This window comes from Callithrix jacchus, chromosome 11 (assembly GCF_049354715.1).
Source record: "Callithrix jacchus isolate 240 chromosome 11, calJac240_pri, whole genome shotgun sequence".
Lineage (NCBI taxonomy): Eukaryota > Metazoa > Chordata > Mammalia > Primates > Cebidae > Callithrix > Callithrix jacchus.
Window position 1 is genome coordinate 81,517,875 of NC_133512.1, and position 25,986 is coordinate 81,543,860.

Here is a 25,986-nt window from a genome sequence, read left to right on the forward strand (position 1 = left end):
TGAGAGGCCAAGTTAAAATCAACTATTTTATATCAAAAGAGATCTGGTTTCATTTCAACTAAGTATTTGAAGGGTGACTATTATGAAATTTGGAAAACTGTTAATTATACCTTACATGAATCAGTTAAAGAAATATTTACTAGAATCTCAGTATTAATAATCTGTCAAAATCCTTCACTGCTAAAACATGATTAATATGATATTTAAATGTCAGGCAAACTTCAGACACAAAGGTAATCATGAGCATTAGTGGTACACTAAGGTCAAACTATAATTTGCAATTTGTAATGAGCTGGGACTCCTATCAAAATATTTCATCTGATATCATCCTCAAAAGCAGTCATCAAGAAAAACAGGCATAAAATCCATTGCAATGTTTGTGAGATGGAAGGAACAATTAGAGATAGAAAACTCCTTACATCTAAGTAGTTAAAGGCTGCAAAATTCATCACATTCAAATTCCTCCAACATGCAAATACAATCTAGGCAGGTGGTCAAGAAATTACAAGGAAACTGAGCAAACTAAAATTAAACTTCAGCACCAACTGATACATAAAACATCAATAATACTATGATAACAATAGCTTTTTTCCTCATATGACAAGATTAACTGAACTTCCTGATACTATGAGAGTCAAGTGCAGGTAGTACACATGAAGAGACCCCGTGAGGTACCAGCAGAATTGTGAAAATAAGTTTAATAAAATCAGTACAGAGTAGAAGACACAAGGTATAGGTAAAAATTACCCTGAGGTGGCCAGGTGCGGAGGCTCACGCCTGTAATCCCAGCACTTTGGGAGGCCGAGGAGGGTGGATCACGAGGTCAAGGATCGAGACCATCCTGGTCAACAGGGTGAAACCCCGTCTCTACTAAAAATACAAAAACTTAGCTGGGCATGGTGGCGCGTGCCTGTAATCCCAGCTACACGGGAGGCTGAGGCAGGAGAATTGCCTGATCCCAGGAGGCGGAGGTTGCGGTGAACCGAAATTGCGCCATTGCACTCCAGCCTGGGTAACAAGAGCGAAACTCCTTCTCAAAAAAAAAAAAAAAAAAAAAAAAAAAAAAAAAAATTACCCTGAGGTAAGAGAAAGCTTCTCAGGCCCAGAGGAAAAAGCGTGGCTATTAACTCATCAAAGGTGTAAAGATCCCAGGAGAAGGAATGTGTTAACTGATGAGGATAGTCGGAAAGAAGAGTGAAGAAAAGAATCAGACCGACCAAGTTTGCCAGAGTTTTAGCCAATGAATTGCTCAAGGAAAGAGTTGAGGAATTTGGAGGAGTTTGGCTACCTGCCACCTTTCACTAAAGATCTGTCTGTTTTAAGGCAGAGATTCTTCAGAATTCTCTAGACCTTAGTTGAGTGATTCAAATCTTAAGCTTTAAACTCTTGAAGCCCCGCCAGGGGCTCTAATGGGAAGGGGTGTGTGGAATGGGATATGAACAGACTAGAGCAGTTTTGCTTTCAATTGTTATACACTTAATCAAGGGATCATTTCTAAAATGGAAAATTTACTGACTTATTTGAAATGTTTCCACCACTCCGATCACGGGTTCACCATACATGTTCCAGATACTAAGTCAGTTTCTACTGCACCCTGACTCTGGAAATTACTTGATGAACAGTCTTAAGCATTTAGGTCACTCAAAAGCAAGATTTATTTTGGAATTGCACTCTATTTAGTTTTAATTGGCTCTTGTGAGTCTGATAAGGATGAGCCAGTGTCCATGAGACTGAATACCTTGGGGAAGGTGGGTAAAATGAAGTTCTCAGACTGTACATCCTGGGACCATGGTAATGATGCCAGGTAATGCCTCTTTTTATATGTTCTCTGAGAATTCAGTTCATCCTCTTGTTGACACAGATACTGTCACTGGAACCCTCAAGCCATAAATACCCTTTGGGAGGACTATCCTGCAAGCATGTCATTATTGTTATTATTGCTACTCTTCTTCATTTATGTTAGCACTGAATTCATTGTTCACTTGATCAAACAACTTGGGTGTGGTCTGGCTCCAAAACTTTCATTACCGATAATTTGCTTGGCCTGATTTTGCTTAAATATAATTGGAAATAATATTAATCCATATCATCTCAACTGTAGAGATTTGTGCTATATAATGTTCAAATAATGTACTTCATATAAAATAGTATATAAATTATAAAGCTACATACTTATGACTTATTGACATATTCATTTATGTAATCAAAATAACATTAAAATATCCCTGCTACATAAAGGCAGGGGTCTTACAAAAATCTTTTGATTACCTAAACTACAAAATACTACACAAATAAAAATTGTAATTGCCATTAAAATCTTAGTGTTCTTAATTTTATAAATTTCAGATCGATTTTTATTTTTTTGAGATAGCATCTCACTCTTGCACAGGCTGGAGTGCAGTGGCATGATCACAGCTAGCTGCAGCCTTGATCTCCTGGGCTCACCATGACCTTCCCACCTCAGCCTTCTGAGTAGCTGGGATTACAGTCCTGTGTCATCACACCCATTAATTTTTAAAGTTATTGTAGCGATGGGGTTCCACTGTGCTGCCCAAAGTGCTGGAATTACAGGTAGGAGATTTTGTGCCCAGCTGATTTAATGTCTCTAATTCCAAATTCAGTGATCTTTCTCCACCCTTTAAATTTACATCTAATTTTATCATAGGACATTTCACTTAAAACAACTTTTTAAAAGTAGTTATTTAACAGACAGCTATACCATGTTGTATATTCTCACCTAGTACATACTGATGTTTTATAAAGAAAGCAATGTATCATTGCCAAAGATCATGGACTCTCTGAATGAAAGGACAAGAAACAGAAGAATGATGTACCCCAATATAGCTCAGTGGAGACCAGAGGCACACTGCTAGATCTGAATGCTTGGTTTCACCAGGTATTATCTTAGTGATCTTGTACATGTCACATAAACTTCTATAAAAAAGAAAATAATACCCTAACTTCATAGGGTTGCCATGAGAATTATTTAATCATCTTTTGGAGTGCAGTGGCACAATCATAGCTCACTGCAGCCTTGAACTCCTGGGCTTAAGTGATCCTCCCACCTCAGCCCCCTGAGTAGCTAGGACAACAGGCATGCACCATCATGCCTGGTGAATTTTTATTTTTTTATATTTTTGCAGTAAAAGGGTTTTGCTATGTTGCCCAGGCTGGTCTGGAACTCCCGGACTCAAATGATCCTCCTACCTTGGCCTCCCAAAGTGGTGGGATTAAAGGCATGAGCCTATATACCTAGCCTGTTTCATTCTCATAAAGCACTTCGGTCAGAGCCTATCACTGAGTAAATACTTGAAAAATGTCAGTCAATGATTAGTATGGTTCCAAGTTTTAACTCCTATCTTCTTACAGAATGGATCTTCTGAGAAACTCATCATTATTCCCAGAATTAAAGCAATACTCTGGCCTAAAAAATTTGACCACAGATGAATAAAATACTGTCTTCAGTCACCCAATCCCTTTCAAGGAATGCAAAGCTGTCCAGTTTCTATATGAAGCATCTGCATCTAGTTGTATATTCAGCGGCTCACCTTATCTGGGCATAGTTTTTCTGTTACTGAATGCTATATGGATTGTTTATTTATTTAAATTTTAGAAATAAATCCACTAAATAAAATAACTCAGCATTTGGGAATACAAATAAAATGTAGATTTTGAAATCTCGGGGTAGATGTACAAAGGAAAACAGAACTACTCTCACTTATCACATCAAGGCTATTAAATAAATGCAGCGAAATCTAATTCAAACTGTCGCAGGCTGCTATAAGATCCAATATATGGTATAGCTGCTAAGTTATGAACTACTCAGGAGCCCACCCAAAAGGCAGCCACTTTTATCATCAGAAGGACTGGAGTATGTGAATTTACTGTTCCAGATTCAAAGAGCTTGTGCCTATATTCCTATTTGGGAGGCCATCACTTTAGAGATTTACTCTGTTGCTTTCCAAGATGGTGGTTCCATTAAGATTCCCCCCTGCCTTATTTCAGGTCTGCAAATTGGTCCATCCAGAATGGCTGGCTGGCACACACTCAGTGAGAATTGTTTCACATTTATGCTATCTTTCCTATAGGAGAAAAAAAGAGAAGAAAACCATATACAGTGTCTGTTATTACCAATCACACATCTATTGTTACATAAAGTCGTTCTTGGAAATTATTAAGGAGCTGTGTTGACCTATATCTAAACTTAAGATCCAAATTAATTACACAGAACAAACACAAGCATACCTTGGAAGGATACCAATTTGGAAAACTACTTAAATCTAGCATATATATCACCAATCTACTTAACAACTAGCCCAACATCTGTTGATCCCATGAATTCAGAATTTGCATCTGCCTCAATTAAGCAGATAAATAATCTAAATAGTTTGTCACTCACCACGTTCCTATAAAGGTGTCACAATCATAAATGACCAGATTAGTTTCTATTTCGGGGAAGTCTGGTCTCCTATAATTTAACAGTTACTGAAAGAATCTTATTCCTTTTATGAGGGTTTAATTTGGATGACAATTACTCATTAAGGAGAGAGTAAGGAATGTAAGTTTATGATTTGAAAAGAGGGTCTTCCATTCTCAATGGGTCTTCAATTCAGACTAAATGCTGAAGACTGTTTTCCACAATCAATCGTTCATTCTTTCTGGCTTCAGAATGCATGGAAACAGAATTAGTGGCTGGAACACTGTTAGGTGAACAAAGGAACATGAGGCAAAGAACAGAAACTAATTTCAGAAAGGCCAGTGTTATTTTTTAAACCATGACCCCTTGGTCAAGAGTAACTAGCTACCCTAGTCACTCCACACAGACCTACCCTCCTGCCAATTCTCAAGGGGCTCATCTGAGTCTGAGCCTAGAGGCCATTTTCACATTTTAAGGTAAATTATGCTTATGCCTCCCATGCAGTTAGGAAAGACTGCATTGTCGCTGTCATCTTATAAATACCTATTAGTGATGATACATAGATACTATCTTAAATGCCAAAGCCAATCCAAAGATAGTGGCTGATTGACTCAAAAAAGATTCTGAGAACAACTCTTGACTGAATGTGAAAAAGCATACGTGACTGACGTGCACTGACTGGCAAGGATATAGGAGAGGGACAAGAATGACTTTTATATCATATTTGGTCTCTGTAGTTTATAATGCATTATTGGAGGTTTTTTCATAGACTTTTAACACTAAAAGTGATTCTAGGAAACAACTAGTTTAATCCCTTGAAGCAAAAGCATTTCCCCATAATAGCTATTTAACATTCATTCACTGAGACGTTAAGCTCAAATCTTCTGATAAACACTAAACTAGGAAAAGCATATTTCCCTGCTTTCTTGTTTCTTTCAAGAGGAACAATTTTATCTAATGTCCCAAATGCCAAAGTCCTTGCTGACATCAAGCTGCTGTTGCCAGTTGCTTCTAGGATCTCAGCATCTGATTGTTTCAACTGCTGCCTCCTGTGAACCACTGCTAAGAGGCTCTTACCTTTTGCATCTACTTTTCTCTCTCTTTCTAAAATTCCATTTTAATCATGTATCACTTGGAGGTCCCCCTCCTCTTCCCTAACCAAGGAAACCACTCTAGGAATTCCCTTTCCATCCCTGACTTCATCAATGTATTTCCCTCTGCTGAACCATTAATATATATTCATATATCTGCTGGATATATCAGCACACAAATATGCTCTCTTGAGAGCATCTCTGTCATATTTCTGACTTCCCCACTTTACCTCCTCGTCTTTTCTCTTGAACACCCTTCTATTAGTCAGTTTTCACACTGCTATAAAGAACTGCCCCAACACTGGGTAACTTATCAAGGAAAGACTTTTAATTGACTCACAATTCCACATGGCTGGGGAGGCCTCAGGAAGCTTACAGTCATGGCAGAAAGGGAAGCATGCTCCTTCTTCACATGGTGGCAGGAGGGAGAAGAGCAAAGGAGAAACTTCCAAAACCTTATAAAACCATCAGAACTTGTGAGCACTCACTCATTATCATAAAAACATCATGGGGGAAACAACCCCCATGATCTAATCATCTTCCTCCCTGGACACATGGGGATTACAATTTGAGATGAGATTTGGGTGGGACACAGAGTCAAACCATATTACCATTCCACTTTGGTTTTTGTCCCTACCATTCCATCAGAATTCCTAGGGTCAGCACCATTTGACACAGCTGATCACTCTCTCCTTGACATGTGCATGTAACGGGACTTCAGAAATACAAAACTTTCTTAACTCTCTTGCTTCATCAGATGTACCTTCTCAGTCTCCTTTGTTGATTTTTCCTCCTCTCCCAAACATCTAAATGTTGATATTCCCCAGGGCTCAGACCTCATACTTCTTTTCATGTACACTCACTCCCTAGTAAATATCTTCCATTCTCATGTGTTTGAATACCATTGATATGTATGTACATATGTACACATATGGACATGTATGTATGTACACACATAGGCATGTATATATGACTGTGCATATAAACTTATATATATGTATGTGTGCGTGTGTGTGTGTGTGTGTGTGTATTCATTCCAAACTTCTTTTAATTTCAAACTGACATCCTACTGGCTACTTGTTACCGCCACTTGGCTGTGTCATAAGCATCTAAAATGTAATATATCCCAAACCAAAAGCCTGATTAGCCACTTTCTACCATTTCTCTGTCGTCTAAGTCTTTCCAACTACAGTTACTAGTACCTTCATCCTTCCAGGTTAAAAAAAATTAAAACATTATTGACTGCTCTCTTTCTCTCTTACTCACATCTAATTTACCAGCAAGTCTTGCTAGCTCTTCCTTCAAAATACATGTAGAATCCAACTACTCCTCACCATTTCCATTATCACTGCTCTGAGCCATAACCATGTAACTTCTGGACTACTGCAATAGCCTCCAAATGCTTTTTTCCTGTTTCTTCTCTTGCCCCTCTCCAAGATAGGCTCCAAATGCTTTTTCCTATTTTTTTTCTCTATTCTCAACTTGATGCCATTGTGAGCCTTCTGCCAGGCCAGATTGTTTCTGCTCACATTCACCAAGGACTATAAGACCCTACACACTATGACTCCACCAATACTTCTCAGCAGTAAAGTCCTTCCATCTACCTTAACTGCTCTACTCTTGAGCACACTGACTGCTTTGCTATTCTTTGAGAATGCCAAGAATGCTACTGCCTCAGGGACTCTGTATGAAAATGGCTCTGCTTAAGGTTGCTTTTTCCCCAGATATCTTCATGGCTCCCGCCCTCATTTTCTTCAAGTCTTGGGCCAAATGTTATATTAGAAAAATGAAAAATGTTCCCTGACAATTATATAAAAGAAACTGCTCCTAGGCTCCTAGCCACCTCCTATCCTTCTTAAACCTTACCTTTCTCCATGATACTTACATATAAGGATACACACACACACACAGACACAATATTGCTGCTATTGTTTATTCTTCTGGCTCCTCTCCTACCTTCTCCCCATTTAAAAAACAACAACAACAACTGTAGCTTTCAGGCTGACAGGAACCTTAGTCAAATGGATGCATTGCTGTATCTTCAGTGCCTAGAATAGTATGTGGCACATAGTCAACACTCAAAACTATTTGTTGCAAGAGTAGTGAGGGGGGAGTAATTGTGTGAGAAGGTTCAGCCAACTTACAATGGCAAGATACAATATTGGCTAGTCTTGAGTTATGAAGAATGAATTAGAGATTTCTAGAAACTGAATAAGAAATTCTAAACAAAAGCAGAAATATGCACTGATTTCATGCCACTTTAAGTCATCTCAGTGTCAGTTATTCATGAAGACAACCCCAGACTAACTTACGTGGATTGCTTTCATATTTAAATTTTGTGTCATATAGGTCCATAGGACACACTCAGTATTTGCTTCAATATCATTTTACATTTTACAATTTTGGGGACTGTTCTGTTAATTTAATCAATATGCATTTATTATTGACCTACTATATGCTGCCATAAGAATATGCTGTATTATCTCTTCTCTCAAAGCAATTTTAAAACTTGGTTATCTGGCCTTATCAGATTGTTCTAGAAAAAAAGATTTTGCCCACATTTAACTTCACTGTTGCAAAACATTTCTTCAGGTAAGCCAAAATGTCCTTATTATTTGGTTAAAGCTAGAAATACAATGATTTCACTGAACACTATATTAGCAAGTCAAATTAATTGTAGATTTAATTCAGAACATATATGCGCTTTTTTCTGGGTGTATTTTTCATTTTAGCTTTGATCTTAACAATTTCCTTAAGACTGTAGATTCTGTGAAGCCTGAAATTGTGTTGCTCAGGTTACCACCTAACATAGCCCCTCATATGTAACAGGCACCTAAACAATGCCAATAATGATGACCCATGGCACAAGGCACAGGTCTTCGAGAACATCCTGTAGCTGAAATGTTCCCATTTTAAGATGTTAATATGAGAAAATTTTAAATTTTGACATATTGAAAATTTACATGTTATATATGGCTTTAATCTTTTCGTTGTTGTTGTTTTAGTCTGTCTTCAACAAAATAAAAAGAGAAAGTTAATATTTGACAATACCATAAGCACAGTCCAAAGCCTCACAAAGCCACTCCCTCTTATTTTCATATTCTACTCTGGAAAATGAATTTAGGGTTCTCTGAGTAGAAGCTGAAAAATAAATGGTGTGGTTTTGAGAACAGTGCAAGAAGAGAAATTAAACAAAGGCTCTGAACCTTATTTGTGTTCTGTAACATTGCTTCAAGGCAACATTTTTATTTTTAAATGTATGCCCTCATTTACAAGGAAATTAAGAAACGAACTCTCCGCGTCAGTGTCCCTGCTACTAAACAGCCTAGCCATCGGCTGATTTACAATTGAGTCCTAATTGAACAGTTATGGTTTCAACTATATCAGCGTATCTGCAAGTTCCTTAGATGAATATTCCAAGCATTTCCCACAGATTTTACAGGCAAAGTAAAGAAGAAAGAGAAACCTAGAGCAGGTAACATTTTGTACACTCCTTGGCATATCATTCTGCTTACTTTCTTAGTTATATCTCATTTCTGATACATTTTTTCAAAGACTTGCTCTTTAAAATATAAATGTTTTCATTAACAAACATTAACAAATGAAATAAGAGGTTTCAGAGAAGTCACACAGTTTTATGTCTTTAGTAATGTAATGAAATTTGAGTTTAATAATTATTTACAGAAAGATAGATGTTAACATCATATTTAATCATTTTAGTGGTTTTCTTCATTCACATATTAGTATATTCATTTGGATGCCTTCGGACTACATAAAGACAAGTAATCAAGCAGCACATCCTAAAAGGTATAAGCGGCCAAAATGGATAGTTTCTATTAAAACTATGAAGATTTTAGAATTTGACTCATTAGCATGTTTATCTCAAAAAAGTCTCTTACTACTGATCATAGTTTATGAAATTTTTGAGCTACAGGGAGTGCACAGATCCAGGTCATATAACTATTTTACACAGAAAGAAACAGGTTTGTGTACATTTGATGAGATTCTGAAGGTCAACCAACAAGCTAGTTCCTCCATCCAGGTATATTGGAAGAAATCAGATAACTGAAGCTCATGCTGGTGTGAAAGGTAAACTCCGAGAGCATAAAGGAAGCATAGAGTTACAATCATAGACCATGTTTTGGCCAGAGAAAGGACATTCATGGTCTCAAGACTACAATCGTGGCAAAGTTTCAACTGAAGGCAAGGTGAAGATATAGCCTCAAAATTTACTGCATGATGAGGCCATCAGAGGTGGGCAAAAAAAAAAAGTCAAGATATAGACCTGGGTGTTGAAAGTGCCAGTGACTCATCATGAGATGAGTCAGGTGTAGTATCAGTGGGGAAGCCGAAAGAGCACTCCAGCACTCCAGCCATCGGCAGCTGAGAGTAATACTTAGGAAAGGGCTGTAGAAGTGAGTGGCGCTGGTGAATGGGTAGAAATGTGAGAAAAGGCAGTGACTGTGGAAGGAAAAAGAAATACCCACTAAATTTTCAAATATATGGTTCTAGTTGTCAGTGGAAAGAGACAATTGAGTGCTAGATTAATCACGATGAATTATCAAGACTAAATTTTTGACAAACTGCCATTTCCTGAGAACAGTATTCATTAATATGTGATTCAGTAATGCTTATAACTAAGTGTTGGTCAAACTGTACACCTAGAGAATTATTGCTCTTATCCTTCTAAAGTCACATGCACCCAAAATGGACAGGTATCTGTGTTATCATTAAAGAAAAAAGTACATAAAAAATGCATGCACAAAGAGCATTTTCCTTCAGGAATGCAGTACATTTGAACAACAATTTTCTGAAGCAAACAGTCCCCTTACTACATCCATCACTCTGAAATGAAGCCTAAGGAGAGGGAGGTAATAAATGTAGAGACTGAGGCCTTCTTTCTGGACCAGAATCATGTCTTCTCACTGAGTAATTATACTCCTAGCCATGACATCTCTCTGATATGATGTGATCTTTTGCAGCTTTGCTACTGGGCAAGGAATGAATTCTGAAACCACGATGTACTGAAGATGGCAACAACTGACAAGAGTGTCAGTGACTATCTTCTCTATAGGCATGAATAAACAAATGAAAAGACAATAAATTACTCATTTACTTGTGTGATTTTGATAGGCTATGAATCAGTTCTCACCAGGAAGAAAATGTGCCTCAGGTGGGGAAGGGTATGCCATAAGCTAGGAATCACTATGGCTCTGGTAGGAGAGAGCACAAAATTCTTATGACATTGCCATTTCCTGCCATCCTGCATTTCCCTCTGGGACTCCACAGCTGGGAGGCACATGACTGGAGCTCACTTTTCCAGAACATTTCTACTCATGTGTGGGAAGGCAAGAGAAGGTAAGTACATCCATTGTCAGCCCCCTGTCTATGTTGAGTAACAAGATATTGATTGAGTTAGAGTGGGAAAAGAGGTACAGGGAGAGAGAATTCTTTTAGTTGAGGAGCTGAAATGTAATGCAGATCAAAGGTACACAGATAAAAGAAATTCCCTTAGCTATTTCAGGTAAACTTTGATCTAGCTAATTTACATATGCACCATTTCGAATGAGATGTCCAAGCATGGGTTTTCAGAGTAACAATGTAATTAGTTCCATTATTATTTTGAATTTATATTGTTGTTCTTCCTTAAAGGAGCTTGAGTACCTCAAACAATGTTGCAATTACTTTCAGAAATGCCTCAGTACAGTGGGAACAGTATTTCATAATAATGCAGCCAATAAAATAAAAACAAATATAAATTTCACCTAGGCAACATGAATGCATTCATTTCCTCTACATTTATACTTTTTCCATTTACAATGAAATAGTTCACATATAGTAATATTTATATATGATATTAAAGTAGGGGCAAATGAAACATAGTTAATAAAGACACACTCTTGACTTAAAAAAAATTTAAATGAACCTTATCAGAGATTAATGTTTTATAAGGCTAATAAATATAGGTTTAGAGTGACTATTTATATATTACATATGTGGCAGCTATTCTGGAGTTTTAGGTAAGTAAGGGTGGATACATGTTTCTAGGATCACAGAACAGACATTTCAGAGATGAAAGGGTCCAATCACTTTAGCTTACAGATGTACTTGTAAAGGCTTTAGTCCCTATCTTGCTGATGAGGAAATGGAAGCTTATAGGGTTCACTGTATCTTATCTTTCAGAACTTGTTCAGGCTTCCTTGGGAGGTAGGAAATAATGAACATCCTAAATTATGGTAAGAATATTTGCAATTAAGAAGAGGAAGGCCTTCCATGTAGCTTATGTGCACTGCAGCTTTCACTCATTCAACACATTTGTACTGCATACCTCATGTATGGGACATTGTGCTAGGTATGAGAACTGTAGCAGTGAGCTAGACTGGTGTGATTCCTAAATTCACAAACCCCACCCCCAGGAGATACAGACAAGGAGAGAGAGCATTAGAAGACCTTCATATAAAGTTATATAAGGGAAACGTACATAAGGACAGTTGAAGTTGCTGTGGCAAACATGTGTGAGACTTTGAAAGACTTTATGACCCATGATAAGTTCAGAATTAGTCCTAAGAGCAATTGAGAACCACTTAAGGGATTTAAGTAAGAGGTGGACATGAGCAAGGTATTTTGGAAATATGCTTTCTGACTGAGGGAGGCGAGTCAAGGCAGGCATGCCGGCCAATGAAAAGGCTTCTACAACCTTCCAGGCAGAACATGAAGTCTTGCACAAGAAAAGCAGCAATAAGGACAGAAAGAAACAGCCTTACTTTTCAGAGGTAAGACTGAAAGAACTGGGTGACTGCCTGGATGGGAGGTGTGAGGGAGAAGAAAACGGAAGGAGAGTGTGGAAGTTTCTGTTTTAGTAAGTGGGTGAACAGGAAACCATTCAACATAAAAAGGAACACAGAAGGAGGAGAAGAGGAGGCTTTGAGTGCAAGCAGGTTATGTTCACAGGCATCACTCCCAACTAACTCCTCCCACATATAAACTTCCATATATGCCCCTTGCCTACAAGTGGAAAAAAATCATTTTACAGTAGAGTAGCATGATTCCCTGTAACTTACACAATATTATAGAGTAAAATCTTAATTATGCATATCTTTTATTCAAGTTTAGTGTATCTGTGGCATATCTTGATTAAATATTAAGTAGACTGCATATATATATATATATTTATATTTTATTAAAAAAAAACAAAAACAAGTCTGTTTTACCTCCTCATACAGCCTTCATCTTACCAAGAAAATTCTTTGAAAGGCAGACATGTAAAAAGTTCCCTCATATCAAGAAGGTTTTGACCTAAGGGTCAAGTCAGGAAAACCGGATGTATTTCCAGCTTCTCAAGTCATACATTTGCAGCAAAACTTCATTATTTTGCTGGCAATTACTTTTCAGAAAAGTAGGCATATCTGTAATCAAATATAAGTATAAATAGGCCAGGTGTGGTGACTCATGCCTGCAATCCCAACACTATGGGAGGCCAAGGCAGGCAGATCATTAGAGGCCAGGAGTTTGAGACCAGTTTGGACAGCCTGGCAAAATTCCAAAAATACAAAAAATTAGCCAGGCATGGTAGTGCACACATGTAACCACAGCTACTCAGGAGGCTGAGGCACAAAAACTGCTTGAACCCAGGGGGCAGAGATCGCAGTGAGCCAAGATCCTGTCATTGCATTCCAGGCTCGGCAGCAGAGTAAGACTCCATCTCAGAAGAAAAAAAAAATTTATACACACACACACACACACACACACACACACACAAATTACATTTTAAATGCAAATATAAATTGCTCCTGAAATAATCTTTGAATTATTGAACTCTGTTTTTATCATAAGTTGACTACGTATATGCATATGTAAAGTTTTCGGAATGATTTCTTGAATATGAAATGAAAAGCACATACAACAAAAGCAAAAATAGACAAATAGAACTACATCAGACTTTAAAACTTTTTTACATCAAAGGACACAGTCAACAGAATGAAAGGTAATCTATGGAATGGGAGAAAATATTTGCAAATCATGTATTTGATAAGGGGCTAAGATAAAGAATATTCAAAAACCTCTTGCAATGCAACAACAACAACAAAAAACCCACGAATAACCCATCTAAAAATGGGCAAAGGAGCTGAATAGATATTTGTGCAAAGACGATACATAAACGGACAACAAGCTTATGAAAAGATTTTCACATCACTAATCATCAGAGAGATGCAAATCAAAACCACAGTGAGATATCATCTCACACCCACTCATTAGGATCACACCTATCAAACAAAACAAACGCAAAAATAATAAGTGTTATCAAAGACGTGGAGAATTGGAACCCTGGGGCCCTGGGGCACTGTAAACCGGTGCAGCCTCTATGGAATACAATAAGGAGGTTCCCCAAAAAATTAAGAATAGAATTACCATATGACTCAGCAATGCCATCTTTGGGTATACAGACAAAGGAATGAAAACCAAAGTCTTAAAGAGATATTTTCACACCCATGTTCACAGCAGCAACAGTCACAATAATCAAGACATGGAAGCAACCCAAATGTCCATTACCAGATGAATAGACAAACAAATGCGGTATGTACATACAATGAAACATTCTTCAGCTTTAAAAAGGAAGAATAGCCTATCACATGATACGACATAGATGAACTCTGGAAACGTTATGCTGAGTGAAATAAGTCAGTCACAAAAAGACAAATACTCTATAGTTTCATTTAAATGAGGTATCTAAAGTAGTCAGAATCATAGATACAGCAAGTAGAATGGTGGTTGCCAGGGGCAAGGGAGAGGAGGAAAGAGGGAGCTGTTTTTCAATAGGCATAGAGTTTTCGAGTTGCAAAATGAAAAAGTTCTGCAGATTTGTTTCACAACAATGTGAATGTACTTAACACTAGTAAAAAATACACTTGCAAATGGTTAAAAGGGTAAATTTTGTTATGATTTTCACCACGAGAGAAAAAACAGCCACTACATGAGTCGATCGACGTTAAATGTCCAAAACAGGCAAATCTGTAGAGACTGGTGGTTGCTTAGGGCTTGGGGAGACTGGCAGTAAATGGGGTGTGACTGCTAATAGGTACAGGGTTTCTTTTGGGGATAATAAAAATGTTCTTGTGTTAAATATTGGTGACAGTTGCACAACTCTATGACTATATTAAGACCACAGAATTGAATGACTTAAAAAACCTTTTTGACGCTAGTGACTGACACACTTGTGTTGCCCTTTATACAGCCTCTATCAAACACCAAAGACTCTTAAGCAATTCCACAACATTCTCCACTTCAAACACTAAGAACTATTATAAGGTAGTTCTTTGAAATATCTCAAAAATGATTTTCTTAGATCTGGTGCATTCAACTACTGAGGAATCCTCAGACAACAAACTAAAATGTAGCATTAATAACGTTATGCTAAGAACAATGGCATAATGCCAAAAATTTGCAGGGACAAAAATATGAAATTCCGTTGCCTGAGACTTAGTGTGCATTGCAAAAACAACTATATGGATCAGCCAGCTTGAGTAAGATGTTTTGACATCTTATCTCAACATCTAAAATTAAAACTACATCTTCAATTTGCACTAAAAGCCTTGTGTTTCATCTAGGTTAAACTCAGAGAAGAATTTCGAATGAAGGAAACTAGCTATAAGAATGTTACTTGAATGCTGTCTTCCTTCCCTATCAAACTTGAAAAAAAAGTCTAAAAATTTATATTTATAAAATCACTATAGTAATTATAGTCAACAGAACTTCATATTGTATTTTTTAAATACACATGCCTTTATTTATTGAGACAGAGTCTCACTCTGTTGCTGGTATGCAGTGGTACAAACACGGCTCACTGCAGCCTCAACCTCCTGGGCTCAAGCAATCCTCCTGCCTCAGCTGCCTAAGTGGTTGGGACCACAAGTACATGCCACCATGTCTGGCTAATTTTCTTTCTTTTTTTTTTTTTTTTTTTTTTTTTAGAAATGGGTTCTCACCATGTTGCCCAGGTTGATCTCACACTCCTGGACTTAAGTGATCCTCCTACCTGGGCCTCCCAAAATGCTGGGATTACAGATGTGAGCCACTGCACCCAGCCTTATTATTTTTAACTCCATAGCCATTACTTACTTTCCAGCAATGTAAAACGTCTAGTATAATATAATTGATTATTATGTGGGTAATCTGGAAGGAGGGTAATGGATACTGTACCACAATCTTGTGCCTTGAAAGCCAACTATTACAATATCAGTGACTAAAAAAACAGGAGGCTTAAATACCCCATTCCCAGATACGGAAATTATCTTACATCCTCCTCCTTTCATTGCCCTTTCTTTTTACTCCCCTTCAGCTTACTTTTAACTTGCCTTTATCTTAAGGAACACAATCCTTTCTTTACCAGTCATACCAGACAGGTGGAGGTTTCCCTGGCTTTGACCCATTGTGCTATGTTCATTGTCATTCTCTCCAGCTAAGAAACCTAGCTCAGGCCCCAGCCCTCATTATTTAGCTAGGCTCAGGAAGCTTCAGACAAGTTCCCTAGAAGGCAGATGAACGTGGTAGGACCCACCAGAAGAAGGGAAACTGCAGAGACAATGTCAGAGAAAATACTCAGCTGAAAGAAAGACTCCTGACTTTATAAAAATATATCATTCTGAACTATATACATAGGCTTACTTTCCCAAAGCAACAAACCTACTTAACAATACCTTTTGGACAAACTATTAGTTATCTTGGCAAATGAAAGCAATAGATATATCTTTAGTGCATCTGGGCTCTACTATACATTATCAATCACTTGCAAGTTACAGCTATTCTTAAACTTTGCTCTTCTATTTTTCAGTTCTAAGGCAGCATCATTATTCTACTATTATTTGAACTCAGGTTATTTTTCAGAAGTAGAAGAAATCTAATAATTTCCTATATGTATATTGTTCTGAAAGGTGGCAAGACAACTTTCAGAGAGGCAGAGCAGCCCTGGGTGTTCATTAAAATCACCAGGCAGCATGGTGGGACATGGTGTTAATGGAACTTGGTATTAATGGGACACCGTATTAGCGAGTCTGTTGTGCAAGTGATGATATTGATTGCAACTTGTGCTTGATGATATACATAGAATCTCTGGATCCTTCATTTATAAATAGCATGAAATGGTGGATGAAAGCTAAGGCCTAAAACACAGGACAGTTTCTAAAGAAAAGAAACATTTTCCTTCTTCAAACTGGAATTAACTCTCAGATGTTCGGTAATTAAGACCTAAAAAGTAGAAACACTTTAGCAGTAGCTAACACATACAGCACTTGGTGTGTAGCAGCCACTGTTCTAAGTATTTTGTGCAACCTCATTTAATATCAAACAACCCCTACAATGCCAACAGACAGCTAACATCATTGCTCCCATTTCTCATATAAAGAAACTGAGGCTCAGAGTTAAATGATTTGCTCAATACCACATAGGTAGTAAGTAAATGGATAAACCAAAATTTGGACCATATACTTTGGCTAGAGTCCATATTTTTAACCAATAGAAATTCTGTGTCTTTTAATTAGTATTATTATTATAAGCATCAGTATTTGTATCAATATTCATTTCACAACGGTATTGATTTTTTAAAACAAATACTACACCTACATTTGCAATGGTTCAATCTTTCTAGCAGACTATATCAGTTAACTAAGACAAACCATCAACTGAATTAGTGAACATATTCAAGCTAGCCAGGGTATAGATGACTTCTAAATGAGAGGATCCATTGTAATGACTAGTTATTCCATACCTAGATGCTGTTCAGATAATTCTGCTCCTTGAAAGCAGAGATTACTGTCTTTATATTCTGAGCACCTAGCACAGTGTAAACAGTCAATAAATGTGTTGAATGAGGACGGTAGGTAAATAAATCAACACTACATGAAGGAAATATCTGGTGGCATTGAGAGGAAAAAAAATTGATGAAGGAGGAGGATGGGGAACTAAAGGTGACTGTGAGCTCTTTGCTGTCTTTGCTCCAGTGTTCTTTACTTTTTGCAGAGCCCCAGGATCTGTATCCTTGCTGTGCTTGAAGGGAGTTCAGGCAGCAGGGCAAGGGGCAGGGAGAGCAAAGTTGGAAGTCAGAAATCAGAGCAGCCCCGCAGCAGGGAAACTGCAGTGGCTGAGAGTCCCAACCCCACCCTCCTGGGAGCATTGGCAGGAGTAAGGTGTCCAGGAAGCAGAGAGAGGGAGAGGCAACCAGCAAGGGGGACTCCACCTACTTTTCAAAGAACCAAGAAGTCACACTGAAAGAAAAAAGGATTTAGCCTCCTCTTACACAAGGTCTTCTGTCTTCCTTTGAAAATGACTTTAGAAAGGAAAAGACAAGGTTGAAAAGGAACACAAAAGAAAGTCAGACTGTTGCTTAGAGAGTTAAAAATATGTTGGAAAAGCCATCATAAATCAGCAGCTAATGCCAGTGCCTTTGGAAAAGACCCACTACCAGGGGTTCTGGAGCCTGGCCTGGTGACACTGTTTATTATCCCCAGAAAAAAAAAAAAATTATTGGAAGTAAGGGCATAAATTGAAAGGCAACTCAATGACCTTTATTCCCTCTGCTTTCCTGATTCATACCTTTCCCTTTTTCTGGAATACAGTAACATCTCTATGTCATGCCAAAATGCTATCTCTTCCATGAAGCCTTCCCTTATCACCAGAAGGATACTTTCAGTAGATACCTCTTAGATGTCACTTGTGTAGTATAACTCACTTACTAAACTGACATTTATTGCATGTCTGCTATGTGCTAGATGTCATTCTAAACACTAGGGCTATAAAAATTTAAAAAAAAAAAAAAAGGCCGGGTGCAGTGGCTCACGCCTGTAATCCCAGCTCTTTGGGAGACCGAGGCGGGTGATTCATCTGAGGTCAGGAATTCGACACCAGCCTGGCCAACATAGTAAAACCCCATCTTTACTAAAAATACAAAAAATTAGCCAGGCATGGTGGCAGGCGCCTGTAATCCCAGGTACTTGGGGGGCTGAGGCAGGAGAATCACTTGAATCCAGGAGGTGAAAGTTGCAGTGAACTGAGATTGTGCCATTGCACTCCAGCCAGGGCAACAGAGCAGGACTCTTTCTCAAACAAACAAACAAAACAAGATGGAAATTCCTACATTCAGGGAGCTTACATTCTACTATACTATATTGTACATTAAATTGGAGTTGTTGGCCAAACAGGGTGGCTCATGCCTGTAATCCCAGCACTTTGGGAGCCTGAGGGAGGTGGACTGCTTGACCACAGGAATTTCTTTTTTTTGTTTGTTTTTTGTTTGTTTGTTTTTTAATTTTTTATTGGATTATAGGTTTTGGGGTACATGAGCAGAGCATGCAAGACAGTTGCGTAGGTACACACATGGCAGTGTGCTTTCTTTTCTTCTCCCCTTCACCCACATTTGGCTTTTCTCCCCAGGCTATCCCTCCCCACCTCCCCCTCCCACTGGCCCTCCCCTTTTCCCCCCAATAGATCCCAGTGTTTAGTACTCCCCTTTCGACCACAGGAATTTCTGACCAGCCTGAGCAACAGGTGAAACCCCATCTCCAGCAAAAACAAAAAATTTAGCAGGTTGTGGTAGCATTGCCTGTAGTTCTAGCTACTCAGGATGCTGAGGTGGAAGAATCACTTGGGCCCAGAAAATCAAACTGCAGTGAGCTGACAGCCTAGGTGACAGAGAAAGACCCTGTGAGAACGAAGGAACGAAGGAATGAAGGAAGGAATAAGGGAATGAGGGAATGAGAGGAAGGAAGGAAGGAAGGAAGGAAGGAAGGAAGGAAGGAAGGAAGGAAGGAAGGAAGGAAGGAGGGAAGGAAGGAGGGAGAGAAAGAGAGTTACTGAAGTCTCCAACTATTACTGTTAAATTGCCTGTTTCTCCCTTCATTTCTGTCAGTTTTTGTTTGGAATATTTCAGTGAGTGGTATATTCAAACTGTTTTCAAAGGGATCTAATAAAAGTATGTCATGAGGTATTTCTTATATCTCTGCTCATTTTGAATAAAATATATCAAATTAGTAATAATTAAAATAGATGAAGTACTTCCTCCTTTGACTTTAATTAGCCAAATAATAATGTGCAACGACAAAAACTATGACATAATTGATTAGTAAATAGTGACCATATTATTCAATATAATACTGCTCAATATAAAGGGTGGGTGAACAATACACTATTATTTATACCAGGAAACTACTCAAAAGAGAGACTTAAGTTACAGGTTAGCTATTTCCTCATAGGAGATAAAACAATTTCCACTACCCAGCTCATCTTTTCTCCCTTTCTCCCACTTGTCATTCCTTTTCTCTTATATTTAGCAGATACTTATTTTTTCATAAGCCTCAGAAAATTCTATCTGAAAGAAGGTATAAATCATAAACATTCTTTGTAATTTGATTCCTCATTCACTATATTAGTCTCTTCTCATGCTGCTAATAAAGACTTACCCAAGACTGGGTAATTTATAAAGGAAAGAATTTTAATGGACTCACAGTTTTACATGGCTAGGGAGGCCTCACAATGATGGCAGAAGACAAAGGAGTAACAAAGTCACATCTTACATGGCAGCAGGCAAGAGAGTTTATGCAGGGGAACACCCCTTTATAAAACCACCAGATCCGCCAGGCACAGTGGTTCACGCCTGCAATCCCAGCATTTTGGGAGGCCAAGGTGAGTGGATCACCTGAGGTCAGGAGTTCGAGACCAGCCTGGCCAACATGGCAAAACCCTGGCTCTACTAAAAATACAAAAGTTAGCCAGGGGTGGTGGTGGGTGCCTATAATCCCAGCTACTCAGGAGGCTTTGGGGTAGGAGAGTTGCCTGAACCCAGGAGGCAGAGGTTGCAATGAGCTGAGCTTGTGCCACTGCACTCTAACCTGGGCAACAAAGTGAGACTCCAATTCAAAACAAACCAACAAAACATCAGATCTCCTGACACAGCAAGGGAAAGACCAGTCCCCATGATTCAATTACCTCCCACAGGGTCCCTCCCATAACATATGGGAACTATGGGTGCTACAATTTAAGATGAGATTTGGGTAGAGACAGCCAAACCATATCACTCACACTAATCAATCAACATTTCTTAAGTAGAATTACCTAGGCTGAGTATTATGCCACCCTTCTTCCTAGTGAACCGAAACTGGCCCTGTTCTGCCAACAAATCCTAGCCTGAAGCCAGAGCCATTTTCTAAATCTCTTATTTCCTGCCTATGTATGGGTGAGTCACAGGCTTAGCTATAAAAATTCTAAGAAGACTAGGGTGGTATGAGTGAATGCAGCCTGGGCAGAGCAGAAATGTAGTTCTGACATCATAATTTCAGAAACAATGACATCCTTAGAATGAAGTGCCCCCATCATTCCAACAAAGGAAACAAAACCCTAGCTTAATGTTTGCTTTCAGTTGCCATGATTTTCCTGCAGACTCAATGCTACAAGTCAATCTTTACAAGTGTTTTTGCAGCCTGGGTGCAAGAAAATAAAGAAGACCCCAAGAGGTATTCGGAGAGGAGAAGACTTTTGAAACTCTACTCCTCCTCAGACGTTCTGAGATACTCTGCTCCCTCAATAATCTTAGTGAGTAGCTGCTGTTATGGTAGTAATGTGTAATACCTCTTTGTAAATGTTGGGATAAAAACAAAAATGAGAAACACTGGTCTACCCTCACAAAAAATCTTGGCTCTCCACAAGGATGATCTCTATCCTATAGCTTCAGGACTAAAAACAGAGGCAGGGAGGTCACTCAGTCATGTCGTAACATCCAATTGCTCTGTCACCAATTTGCTGATTCTTTCACAAATCCACTGCATAACAGATATTAGACGGCCTTAAAAAAAATCCTGGAACTCTGATCAAAAATAAATTTCATTCATTATTAATGCTAATCTTTCTTTCTTTTTTTGTAGAAAAATGTTGTGAAATTGAATGAGAAAGATAGCAAATATACAGAGCAGATGCAACTCATTTCTGAGCTATGAACCAGACACAATACAAAAACACCTGTGCAGCTCTATACAGACTACTCATACCCTCAGTAGAAAAAAGTCATTCATAATATAGCAGTAAAACTGTTGACAGCATTACATGGCCACAGAAGACCCCGAGAATTTGCTGCTGTGGACGTGAGGATATGATGTGTGAAGCAGGGCCTGATGAGATTTCGCATCTCTTGTAACAGTGTCCTGAAGGCAAGTTCTGTTGCTTGCTTAACATCTGCAGTCATGTAAGGGTTTACTGAAAGTAAGCTTTCAATTTCACACATTTTCTGTATCAGCTCAACACACATGCAGTCACAAAATGCCATCATTTCCTTGTTAAATAATACTTAAATATTCCATTGTTAATGATCTTGGTAAACATATAAACAAATCACCTGGACTAATGTGGCTCAAAACGCTCCTTTTCAAACAAATATAAATTTGTAAGTTTATGGGCCAGGAGAAGTTGCTCTCATCTTTAATCCCAGCACTTTGGGAGGCCAAGGTGGGTGGATCACCTAAGGTCAGGAGTTTGAAACCAGCCTGATCAACATGGTAAAATCCCGTCTCTACTAAAAATATGGGCATGGTGGTAGGCACCAGCTACCAGCACAGCTAATCCCAGCTACTTGGGAGGCTGAGGCAGGAGAACCACTTGAACCTAGGAGGCAGAGGTTACAGTGAACTGAGATCACGCCATTGCACTACAGCCTGGGCAACTAGAGCAAAACACCATCTCAAAAAACAAAAAATAATTTGTAAGTTTATTCAAATTATGGATTCTTAAACTTCATGAATGATGGGGATGGAATGGTTAATGTATGGGCTTTCGAGAGTTATGAAACCATTTAGAATCACATATGCGTTGCTATGAGTGAAGAGTCCATGACTCTCATCAGATTTTCAAAAGGGAAAATGACTCCAGAAAGGTTAAGAATCACGAATTTAGAGAAACAGGTGAATAGCCCAGGATATATTCAACTGCAATCTCAAGACACAACTAAGAAAAATCAAACTGTATCAGTAATTTGTAGATACCCATATTAAACCTATAAGTGAAGAAATCTAAAAATACCGGCCATGTGAATTCTACTATTCAATTATTAGTCAAGAATTTATCATATAAAGAGACTAAAATACAGAATGTAGGTTGAAACAAAGACAAGTAAAATTCTGGGGCAAAATTTTAGCAATGCATCTTCTACCCTTTAAAAACATAGCATTATTAAGCTATAATATGAAATAAACAGTATATATTTAAAGTGTACAACTAGATAAGTTTTGACTTATGTAACCACTTACATAACTATCATTACATCAAGATAATCAAAATGGAACTATCTTCCTGAAAGTTTCCTAGGAATCTCTTGGTAATCTCTTCCTCAAATCCTGTACTCTTCCAGGCCCTGTCACAGATCATTCCATTTATACAAAGTTGTAGCAAATGCAAACACAGATTAGTTTGCATTTGCTACAACTTTGTATAAATGGAATGACACAGTGTAGATAGTTGAATGGTGACCCCCATACGATATGTCTACATACTAATTCCTGGGTCCTAGGCATTGTACCTTATTTGGTAAAAAAGTCTTTTCAGATTAAGGATTTTGATATGAAGAGATCATCCAGGATTATCTGGATGGACCTTAAATAGAAGAGAAGTGTCCTTAGAGAGATATACACAGAGAGAGGAAATAAAGAGAGAAAGACAATGTGAGGACAGAGGCAGAGCAGAGTGATGGAGTCATAAACCACAAGTCAGGAATGCCGACAGACACCAGATGCTGGAAAAGGAAATGAACAGTTCTCCCCTAGAGCCTTGAAAAGAGTGCAGCATTATCAACACTTTGATTTTCAACTTCTAGCCTCCAGAATTGTGTAGCAATAAATTTTAGCTGTTTCTGGTCACCAAGTCTGTGGTAATTTGTTATGGTGGCAATAGGAAATTCATGTATATTCTTTTGTCTAGGTTTTCAAACTCAGCATAATTGTTATGAGATTCATCCATGTTGCATCATGTATCAACAGTTTATTCCTTTTAATATCTATGTTGTATTTAATTGTATAAATATACCACAGTTTGCATATCCATTCCTCTGTTGATGAACATTTGAGTTGTTTCTAGTTTGGAGCTATGACAAATCAATGCATGAAGGTGTGGGGTTGTCACTGTTTGAATATGTACTTTTAGTTCTTTTGGGTAAATACCTAGTTGTGGAATGGTTGGAAGTAAATGTATGTTACCCTCATAGGAAACTATCAAACTCTTTTCCAGGAGCAATGTTCCATCTGGGCTGATTACTCCCCACTCTTAAGGTAAGGTCCTTCTGAATTGTGAATCTTCAGCTATCAAATCAGGTGGTAGGAACCAGCACTATCTCCAGCCTTGTGTGAACACTGGGCACTGTTATCTCTAATACTTTCAAATAGTTCTTTCCTTCCAGAGCTGAGTAGTTCCTCGGGTACATCAGCTGACAGGGACTCGGCTGACTACTTGAGGGGGCCGATTTCTAGAGGAGACTCTCTAGGCAGCCCTCTTCTCTCTTCGCTCTCCTACTCTACCTAGGAGTAGAAAAATCGCAGAGAAAAGAAACCCCTGACTTTAACTTGCATATTTTTACTTGTCTTTTAAATTGTCCTTAATTGCATCAGACATTTTCAGGGTTTATGATTAGTTTTTGTCAAAAAATAATAATTAAGAGACTTAATTACGGGGATATTTAAATCAGCATATTTTAAAGAGAAAAACTTCAGAAATTGTGGTTACCTAAAAATTACCATTATCAAATTATCAGATTCTTCAAATAGGAATGGAAATGGTTAATCTATCTCTTCCATTCCTTCCTTCACCTACTCCCATCCTCCCACCATACTCATCCCCCACATCACTCTGAAAATATGTCAGTTATACCACTTCTTAGCTTCTAACATACCACTTTGAACTTTGAACAAACCAGAAACTTGGAGGCCCAATAGGCACCAGGCAGGTGATGTAAATAAGTAAAGTGGCTCAACACTTAATCTCTCTGAGATTCAGTTTCATTATCCATAAGATGTGATTAGCCATTTCATCTACTTCCTAGAGCTATTATGAAGATTAAATGAGAAAAGTGTAACCTTGGTAAATCCTAGAGTTATCCACCAATAAAAGTCATTTTTACCAATAAGAATAATCAGAATCAAACCAGCTATTGTAATATCCAAAACTATGATCCTAAAAGCATTAAAGATTACATCCAATACTTTCTATTTAGAGGTCATATATTTGAAAGATTTGCATCTAAATAAAACATGTTGCACCTAAATGGTTAATTCTTAACCATCTAAAAAACACAGAGCAATGACATCCCTGAAAATGAAAAATGGGTAAAATTTTAAGTAGATTTCATTCCACCATGTAACCTGGCTTACACCTCTAATTACAAGGCAGCCCTCTCTGGGAGGGTGTTGTGAGTTTCCTGCTTATTTCTGTACTTCCTGCAACCAGCCCAGTGCTTATGCCTAGATGGCAGGATATTTATTGAAGAAATGTATGAATGGATAGATGGCCAGATATGTCAACTGAATGGCATGAATAACAAATCTCATTTCAACTAATTTGTATTAAATCTGTTTTAACATTGTTTGCTCAGGAATGGAATTTGAAATTCAGGTGCCTTTTTCTCAGATTACTTGAAGTTTAAAAAGTCCATGATTTATAAGAGGCATATAACAAATGCCGTGTGTGTTTAACATCATTCAATGTTCTTTTCTATCTGATAGATCCTTTTGCTAGTTTTTTTTTTTTTTAGAAAAACACAAATTAGGAAAAATGTGAAAACGGAAAAATTGTTTTAGTGTCATTGTTACCAAACTCTCAAGCAGGACACATTTTAAAAAATAAAATAAAATTCAGTAAAACTAAGTTTATAACAGTCACAACCACTGTGCAATTGTACCTTCATTCTACTACCTGAAGCAAATAATTTAAATTCCTATTCCAAGTAGTTAGAAGTTAATGATATCTTTTTGCTCCCTATAAAACCTGGCAGCTCAGTCTAAGATGATGTGTCACAGAAAAATTTCACCATTTAATCCTTAAAACAAAGTTTCCCTTTTCTTCCTCTTATTGCAGAGGAGAGTGATGTTGACATAAGGATCAAGCTGTTTGCCCTCACATGCCATTATGAATGTATAACAGAGAGGGGAAAATGTGCAACTTAGATTAGATTACTGGGTTCTAGCAGGCTCTCCCTGTGCCAATTACAGACGACTTTCCATTTACATATAAATAGCTCGGAAATTCCAGCACAAATGTAGTTGAAAACACTGAATCAAGTAGTTCAGAAAAACATAAATTAGATGCATTTCAATTTAATTTTAAGGTGTTTACAACAAGCATGCATTCAAGTAAATAAAAGAAATGGAATCAATTTTTATTACAGAAAGCAACATCTTTTCAAATTATTGAAATTATCCCCATACTGCTCTTAAACCCGTCAAGATTTCTTTTAGCATGCTG

The 25,986-nt window shown here is 37.9% G+C and overlaps 1 protein-coding gene and 1 long non-coding RNA gene across 23 annotated transcripts in view; one reads left to right on the forward strand and one right to left on the reverse strand.

Moving 5' to 3' along the window:
• IMMP2L (inner mitochondrial membrane peptidase subunit 2) overlaps positions 1–25,986 on the reverse strand; it is a 935,160-nt gene that overhangs the window by 344,459 nt on the left and 564,715 nt on the right. The window lies entirely within an intron of this gene.
• Positions 20,869–25,986, forward strand: part of LOC118143713 (uncharacterized) — a 37,408-nt gene continuing 32,290 nt past the window's right edge. For all 3 annotated transcript variants that reach the window (XR_008473402.2, XR_013524088.1, XR_004728081.3), the window contains exons 1-2: positions 20,869–21,084; positions 23,761–23,801. This is a non-coding gene — a long non-coding RNA (uncharacterized LOC118143713). The remainder of the gene's footprint in view (positions 21,085–23,760; positions 23,802–25,986) is intronic.